Raw genomic sequence first — 9,320 nt, 5'->3', positions numbered from 1 at the left:
CCCATAAGGCCACGGCGCTTGAAGCTTCACCTCGCTGACTGGTCACTTTTTAGAGCCAAAGGTACTTTAGAAAACATAGTTTTAGAAAATCTTCCCGTCGAACAGATAAATGAAAAGTTCATTAATTGTATCATAACTGCCGCACTCACAGCTATTCCTCAGTCGTCAGGAGTGGCGCGACAAAACCATAAGGAATGGTGGACAAAGGACTGTAAAGAAGCAAAAAAATTACGAGGAACTTTAGCGGCTAAAGTGGTGAAAGGCGAAAGCCTGAGTGCTGCATTCTGCTACGCGATTGTTCACTGCACATTTTGTTGGTACATTAATTAACTGCCAATTAATGACGCTTAAGCTTCCCCTTTAGGATTGCAACGCGACAGCATGTTGTAGCGCTGCCACGGAGTCCAAAGAACGCTCACATGCTCATACATTTTAAAGATCCGTTCCCAGCCAAAACGCATGTGGGTAACAGATCTCGAACACTATTTACCAACAAACCTCTCGCAATCAGGCCACTTCTTCTGCGCTTTGAAGAGAAATACCAAGAATTAAACATAATGGACACATTGCTAAATTTTGCCCGCAAACCTGATCCATTCCCGCCTTGGTACTGCCTACCATCTGTGTGCGACTTCACATTAACACAATTTCGGAAAAAACACACACCGCATGAGCAGATATTACAAGAATATTTAGCACTAAATGAAAAATACGGAGAATACGAAGGATTTTATAGTGATGGATCAAAATCAGCACACTACGTCGGAAGTGCTGTTGTTCGGAATAATTGGGAAAAAACAGTACGGCTACCTGAGTGTGCATTCATTTTCACCGCCGAGTGTTACGCAGTCTCAGTGGCGGTAGAAAAAATAATAAATGAGAACATTCAGAACAGTATCACTTACACTGATTCTCTTAGCATGCTAACCTCACTTCACCATAGAAACACAGTCACACCAATAATCGGTGATATCATAGACAACATAACAATCGCCGCAATACAGAGACAAGACAAAATTTTGCTGGGTTCCCAGCCACATTGGAATCACTGGCAATGAGAAAGCGGATGAATGTGCTGGAAAAGCTCGGAACAAAGAAGTAAAGAAAGTTAACATTCCCTACAAAGGTGGTATAAAGTTGGTACAGTGTAAGCTAAGAAATAAATGGCAGTCGCAATGGAATATTGAAAGACATAATAAGCTACATTTAGTAAAGCCCATCCTAGGCGAATGGAAATCATGCTCACAACAAAAACGATCATCGAAGTTATTTTATGCCGTCTCCGTATTGCAGACACCCATCTCACACTCAACTTTCTACTTACAAAAGACGACAAAGCGGTTTGTGAAAAGTGCGGAGATGAAGTAACAGTAAATCAGATAATATTCTCATGCACAAAACTTGAATCACTAAGATAAAAATATTTTGCTACATTTTACAAAGAACATATTCCATTTCATCCAGCGTTGATTTTAGCTGAACATGCACCCGTTAGTATGCTTGATGTTTTTAGCTTTTTAAGGGAAGCCGGTATTGTTCAAAAACTGTAATGTTCTGACCCTGTGCTTCTCTACTTAAAAACGATACACCTCAGCCACTTTCTCAGTCCTGAGAAGGAGGCTGAGGTTTTTATCTGAGTTGTGGGGAGCCTCGAGATCCTTGCCAAGCCAAGGATGTCCACGGAGGTTACCCAACTTTTAAAAGCTTCTGCAAACAGCCAATTCGAAAATGTTTGTCTTTTATGAACTAGGTAGTAAAAATAACTTTTAGGACCTTTACACCACCGTTTTTATACACTTTGTTTTCAAACTTTGCTAAACCAATGTTTATAAACCTTGTTCTTGGCGCGTGATAGCCTCAGCCGGATATGCGCCATTAAACCCAACACAGCAACAAGTACCCATAATTGGAAATATCATACATAATTCACGATACAGAAACATAACATTAAATTCGGTTGAGTCCCCAGCGATGTCGGAATAGTTGGTAATGAGCACCAGATGTGTCCGCAGCTTAGGCACGATTTGGTCAAATAACACGCGTCAATATAGTGCACAGCGATTGTTTGAAATTAATATACAGTCAATTCAGAAATAAGTGGTTGCTACATGGAAGGAGCAAGATAACAACGAACTGCATTCTGTAAAGCCCATTTTCGGAGAATAGAAATCATATACACATCAAGAACGTTTTCCAGAAGTTATTTGATGTCTGCGCTTTGGACACACGCACTTTGCACGCAACGTCTTGCTTACAAAGCCAGACAAACCTCTATGTGAAATGTGTGGCGAAGAACTCACAGTAAACCCCCTCTTAATTTCTTGCACAAAACTTGAACAACTAAGAAAAAGTATTTTTATTCAGCAATGAATACGTCCCATCACTACACATGTTGCCTATAAGTGATCAAGAACTTGATGATTGGTCATGTATTTTTAAGTTTCTCAAGCAAGCCAGTGTTTCAACAAGCTCTAGATAAAAAGCTGCATCTTTAACAGAAGTTTCTAACCCAGTGTTTGGCACATCATGACATCAGTTGATTTTTCGCAGTTAAAATCAATATAGCTGAATGAATAAATCATGAAGACATCAACAACGTTTTAGTTTTTCTTTTTCTTATGTCGACTACGAATCGGACACAAACGCCTGATTCATAACTTCCTACCAACAGAACAAGACAATCCTCTGTGCGAAATTTGTAGTGATGAACTGACTGTAAATCACGATTTAATTTCCTGTACCAAACGTGCAGCACTGAGAAAAATATTTTACTCTATTTTGCAATGAGTAAATTCCTATGCACTCCGTGTTACTTTTAGGTGATCTCCATTTTAGGTGACAACTATTTGTTGTTTTCTCAGATATTTTTTTTTAATTTCTCATAGAGGCTAACGTTCTAAACAAACTATAAGTGTTAAAGCCTTCACCTTACCCAGAAGGTGCTCTAACCTTTTGTTTGGCGCATCATAGCCTTAGCTGCTTTTACGCCATTGAATTCAACGTAACTAACAATTTAACTAAATTTCTTAGTTTCAGTGATACTAACTGCTTTGATATCTATATTGTAATGAGCCCGTCTTAACCATGGTCGTACATGCTCCACAACACCCAAAGATATTACACTGGTTAACTACGTTGCGATACACCAAAATGCATATGTCATTAAAAGCGGCAATCATATTAGAAGGCATAGCATTATAAACAGCCCAGCCTTGGTTTCCGTTGATCTGTAGCTTTACAGAAATAAATGGCATTTTTCCCCTTCCACGATACACAATTCCATAAACTTTCTTATGCTCATGTAACAAATATTCGCTCGTTCTACTGTTGCGGATGTGATAGCCGTTCCCTTCCATTTTCCTAATATGCAGGAAATTTTTCTACTTCGCATTCTTGTTCAAGGTGCCTTCTTTAATCTTTAAACAATCACCAACTAAACTTTCCTTTGCAAAGGTACATTTTGGACAGCTAAGCTTTTACACCAGCATGAGCGTCCTGCGCCCCTAATTTGAATTAAGTATTGATCCCTTAGCGGCATTGGGATCCGTGTGTTAAGGTCTTCATCCCGTACTCGCGGTGACTTCATCTCTCTTGCCCAAAAAAAAGCTTTTGGAGAAACGTGCGCTGCATTCCACGAGACATAGGGTCCTTACCTCTCAAAAGGTTAGCATGAAAGCGCTGTGGACGTGTTACGTTTACTGAGAATTGAAGAACACGAACAGACACATTACGGACGACGCCACTGTGGCTCAATGGTTAACGCGATCGGCTGCTGAGAATTGCAGGGACTTGGAGCGCAACTCCAGCACGTTTTTGTTTTTATTGATATCGAATCGCCGGGCCAATAATGATTACGATATTCTAACCAATATGGCACAGACTGTACCACAGTACTCCCCATAGCCGGCTTGCATGATACGAGCGAGAATGGAGTTCTCAAGCATATCCGGACAGTAGAATGGGTTCAATCACCCAGTCGCACGGTTCATGCATGCTATACTCCCTATCGTCGATGGCATCGACGCTGTGCAAGTATAATTTACAGCTCTCCTAAACGTAGCCGAATGGGCGCTGCAAATATTTTCGCAATATAACTCCATGCACGTACTCTGCCTGTTCAATGTTTTGTGTCGCACATGTGAAGCATGCAAACAAGTGAGCGCAAGCCCATAAAGGTACCGTATCATCGTCGGTGGTTTATTCGGAAAGTTTCAGGAACTCAACCTCCAACTAAGCATTACAGCGATGATTTCCTGGGAGCCTGCATACGCAGCAGCACGTAAGATAGATATCGCCATGCATACCACCTTAGCAGGTACACACCTACCCGTTGAACTCCTCACACTTCAAAAAATGCACGAAGAAGCGACGTCGCAAGGCCCCTCATCACCTTCGCGGATGATGACAGGAATGCGCCGAGGAGCAGGAACGCCGTATTACTCCTATACCATAAGAGCTAGTGAGAGGCACGCAGACTCTAGTCCGCCGCCCCGCAACCAAAACTGCGCTAAGCACATCATCAAAGCACACGTTTTTGCAACCACGACCCAGAAGATGGATGCGCCGCCGCTGCCGGGGTCTGGCGACCACTGCCCACATTGTCTGGGAATAAAAGGAATATTCGGAGCTTCGTAGAAGAACAGAAGTGCAAGATGCTTGCTTGCTTTCAAGATGCAAGATGCAAGTGCAAGATGCTTGCTGCATGCTTTCTTCGTAGAAGAAAGCATGCAGAGCTTCTTCTTGCTCTCCTCTTGGCCACGTACAGTGAATTCGTCCTGCGAGCAATGCACGCAGCGCTGCAGTTGCTTTGCTCTGGGCAAAGCTCGAGGACTTTGTGTCAGATTGCTCAAGCACCAAGCTTTACAGCAGTCGACGACGACCGAATCAGCACCCGCCTCGGCCGTTGTGACAACTGTGGGGCCACATGCTGCGCAAATGCCTAAAACATTTTGCATCGATGGCTTTTAACAAAGCAAGTGCTTCATTTTTCGCTCTATGTATCTTGTAAAACCTCAGATTTTCGTGAAAGCAGCCTCTCTCACTATCAGGGGGCCACACGCTAGTCTCGGCCCATTGTAATTTCTTTATTCCTTTAAAGCGGAAAAAAAAGTTGCGTGCCTCGCGTGTTTTACTTTCGCTTCACAACAAAAGCCGCGATTCACTTTAGCGCACACAATGGCGTACGGTCGCCGGTACTTCGAAGCGTGACAAGGTTTGCGTCCGACCAATACACGTGTGGCTAACTCGCCGCGGGCGAACCAGTTCGTGTCGAGTTTCGCGACGTTTAAGATCGCGTAATGATATTGCTTCTCTTACACAAATCCGCTGCAAGCGCCTGCAACACGATTATAAAAGCATGGCAAGCGTTCGCTCATCGAACCGTAATATATGCGCATAACCTTAACGCCGTCCAGCCTTCCCGGAACTGTCCTCTTCATATAATAGGCCTCGATCTACATCTGCGCAACTTGCGGTATGCATGCGCAACGTTGTGTTGTCGAGGCCGCGCCGTTCTGGCAGCGTAGCAACGCTAAATGGAGGGTGGGGGAGGAGGAGTACGATAACGGACAGCGTAGGAGGGAGTCGTCGACGCTGGTAGGCTAAGCGCCGCTCTCCCGTTTTCTTCTCGCTTTGACAACCGGCCAGAAACTGTGCGTTCGAGAAGAATGTTTTCTTCAGCCTTCTGTCCCTAGCGATCCTCCAGAGACCACTTCTTTCAAAGTAGACTTATTCCCAAAATTTTGTTCCAGCGCGATGCTCTTTTAAACATATGGTATTATTTTCTCGTACAAAATTTCACTCACCTTCTAGAGTGAACGATAACAAAAAAGAAGGCACTTACTGCGCTGCTAGGGAATTTTTTCACCACCAGATGATTTTAATATCAACTTTCTGGAACACCCCATAGAAAGAAGGACTACAATTACGCTCATTACTTCATGCGGATATAACATTAGATCAATCTCAGCGAACCCGTATTAGATTTAATTATTGCTGATCATGCGCAAGAAAACAATACTGAAGCTGTGATGTCATCTGTCCTCAGTTGCACCTTCCGAACTTTATAGTAATAGAGAGAGACAATCATGAAGAGAGAAAACAAAAGATTACTGTTCAGTTAATACTACTGGCATGGCTACTTTCAGTAATGACATGCCTTAGATGTGTCCTTGCGAAAAAAATGCTGATGAACCTCAAAACAAGTTCACATATCACATCACTGAGACATTAAATGCCACTTTCTGCTAAGAAAATTCAAACTTCATAACAAAATACGTCCGCCTTGAATCACATTTCAGTTCATTAAATAAATAATTTAATTTTCTAGATTTCATAAAAATTCAAGATCCTGAATTATTCCAAGTTTGAGAGGTAGGAAGCACATTAAAGAGGAAACAAAACTCAATAGAGAGTATTATTGCAAGTTGAACTTGACGGCTGTTCTCGCACCTGATCATTTGAGGAAAAATTTCAAAACCGTTTTAAATCGTGGCCAGTCGTCCCCGAAGACAGATATACTTAAATTAGCTGTAGTGGAGGTACTAATTGGTTCCTTTGTGAATATGTTCACTCAATATTCTGTGCATTGCTACGATTATTTACCTTTGTAAATTCTTTAGACTTATGCCCTCCGGCAAACAATTTTTTTTTTCTTCAGGCAGTTAGTGAAGACCAGGTTCGCTCGATTTTAATGTAGCTTCAAGATAACTCGAGTTGTGATGCTGATAGTATGCAACTTCAAAATTTTAAATTTGTCAGTGACATCATTACTACAATTCCTGCCATCGGTTGGGGACCTCGAGATCCTTGGACAGCCAAGGATGGCTGCTGAGGTTGCCGACCTTCTTTAAAGCTTTTACCATAAGTCACTTCTCAAATTTTGGCTTATACTTTTACTCGGTTGCACGAATTAACTTTTTAGGCCCTTTACCACGCCGTTCATTTACACTTTTCGATAACATCTATATAAAACAATTTTTTATACCCTGAGCTTGGAGCATGATAGCCTTAGTCGCTTATGAGCCATTAAACTCAACTCAACTCAACTCCAATTCTTGTCAATACCGGCCGCCGTCGTGGCACAGTGCATATGGTGCTCAGCTGCTGACCCTAAACACAGGGGTTCGACCCCGGCCGCGGTGGTCACATTTCGATGGAGGCAAAGTGGCGGAGGCTCGTGTATTAGGAATTGGAAAAACAGCGCAATCAAAGACGAGACACAAGAGAAGGACAAAACACCAGCGCTGGTGTTTTGTCCTTCTCTTGTGTCTCGTCTTTGATTGCGCTGTTTTTCCAATTCCTAAAACATGTACCAACCAGCCCGTATTTGCCCTCTTCTGGAAGGCTCGTGTACTATGTGGTATTTCAGTGCACGTTAATGAACGCCAGGTGGACGAAATATCCGGAGCCCTCCACTACGGCGTCCCAATAGTCTGGGTTTCGGACGTTAAGAACTATTGCCTATATATTTCATCTTTGTTTTCCTAGTGCGGCTTTCTCGGAAGGAATGCAGGTTACCAAGATTACCGGGCCACACAAGAAAAGTGATAAAACATCGCCCTATTTCCGTGCTACAAATATTTTCTATAGCTTTAAAAAAGGTATTCAAAACTCCAAAAGTGAACTAGCGATATTGAAATAAAACAGACTATTTCATCACAGTTTGCAAGAAACATTCTCCTACTTGGTCTGTGTGTGAACTTCGCGAAAGCATTTTACTTTATTAATCATCGCATTCTACTTAAACAATTGAAATGTATGGAGTGCTTGGCCATTGCTTGAACCTTGTAAAATCTTGCCTCGGGCATCGGCCGCAGTATCTTCAAGTAGCTGAGCACTGTTCCGACCCAAAACCGGTTGCAAAAAGCGGTACTCAATTCAACATTTTCGCAGCTTTGTTTTGAATATACGTATCAATGTCCTTTTCATTACGCACGCTGAAGTCAGGTATATATGATACACTGACGGTGCTAGCCATTTTTTCTTCCTCACTATGCTCTCGCAAAACTCCACTCAAAAGTACACAGCAAAAAAATTGAACCTATACTATTTATGCAGAGATAAAAACAGAATTATAATGTAGATCTTATGATAGTAAGCGGTACTACAGTTCCTCCTGTACGTTTTCGCCAAATGTGCTCTCAGATTATGGTATAGATTTCGTTTCTCTTAAGCTGTCGAGTCTGGTTGGCATTTTATCGAAATGCTTCTAGAACGATGAACGATACCACGATTTAGTGTTAAAAATAATTGGTGTAATTTTCTTTTCTGTTTTTTTATTTATTACTTGATCCACAGCAGCAGACTTAGAGAAGGTGCTTATATTGCAAAAAAAAAAAGATAGGCTCCGTTTCTTTTTTTTTTTGTAGTGCTCATTCTATGAAATTCAAGGAGGTTGGATATTATACTGTTACAGACTAGATGTCTCACTTAAGCGCGAATTAAAAGAAAACAAATACTTTTTCGATAACCTAAGATAGCTGGAATAAAAAATGACATCCCTTAGTACACATCATTCTGAATACAGGAAGATGGTCCCTCACCGTGGCAATTACTACGGGGATATATTATATTTCGTTTTACTTACTCTCAGTATAACCAGCTAATGTAGAATTATTTTCAGTGCTGCTAAAGTAGGCGACCCGCCACACCGTGTACGCCAAGAATGGAAACTATTTTTTCTTCTCCGCTCTGATCCTCTAAACTTAACATTTCTTTGTGCCCTTTTGCAAGAAATTCTATATGTTCATGTATGCTCCAATCTTGCTTTGTAGACGGGACCGCGTGCTCTGGAAAAGTTGTCTTGCCGCTCTTCCCACCACCCTGTACGTGTTTTTTATATAAAAATAAAGTCTATTATTATTGTTACCATCCATTTCCAATATTAGGACACTTGTTCGTAACTCGATAACGTTTATGAATGGAACTTAGACCTTTCTTCTGAAAACATATACAACATTTTCAAACAGAATTCTGTTATCGCAGCCCGTACAAGTGTGCAGAAATGTGACTATGAGTTAATTAGAGCAAACTACAATCGATGTTTCAGGTTTTTTGAGAAAAATAAGCCTAGCATTTGACAATGTTATATTTTACGTTATCTATATGATCTCTGCAACGAAGGAGTTCGTGAAAGTGTGCATGTTTCAATAAAATGGAATGTGCAGGCAAGGTTCACGTGCGTGTTCATGGGAACAAATGCAATATTCTTTGCTTCCTTTCGATTTAAACTTTCTTTATTGGCAACAAATAGATAATGTAATAGATTTCAGAAAGATGAAATTCCCGTCCAGAGAAGTACTGGCAAGTCGTGCGAAGAA

This window comes from Amblyomma mixtum, chromosome 5 (assembly GCF_055824585.1).
Source record: "Amblyomma mixtum isolate Tamu chromosome 5, ASM5582458v1, whole genome shotgun sequence".
In the NCBI taxonomy this organism is placed as follows: Eukaryota; Metazoa; Arthropoda; class Arachnida; order Ixodida; family Ixodidae; genus Amblyomma; species Amblyomma mixtum.
The sequence above is the reverse complement of the archived record's forward strand: the minus strand, read 5'-3'. Positions refer to the sequence as shown.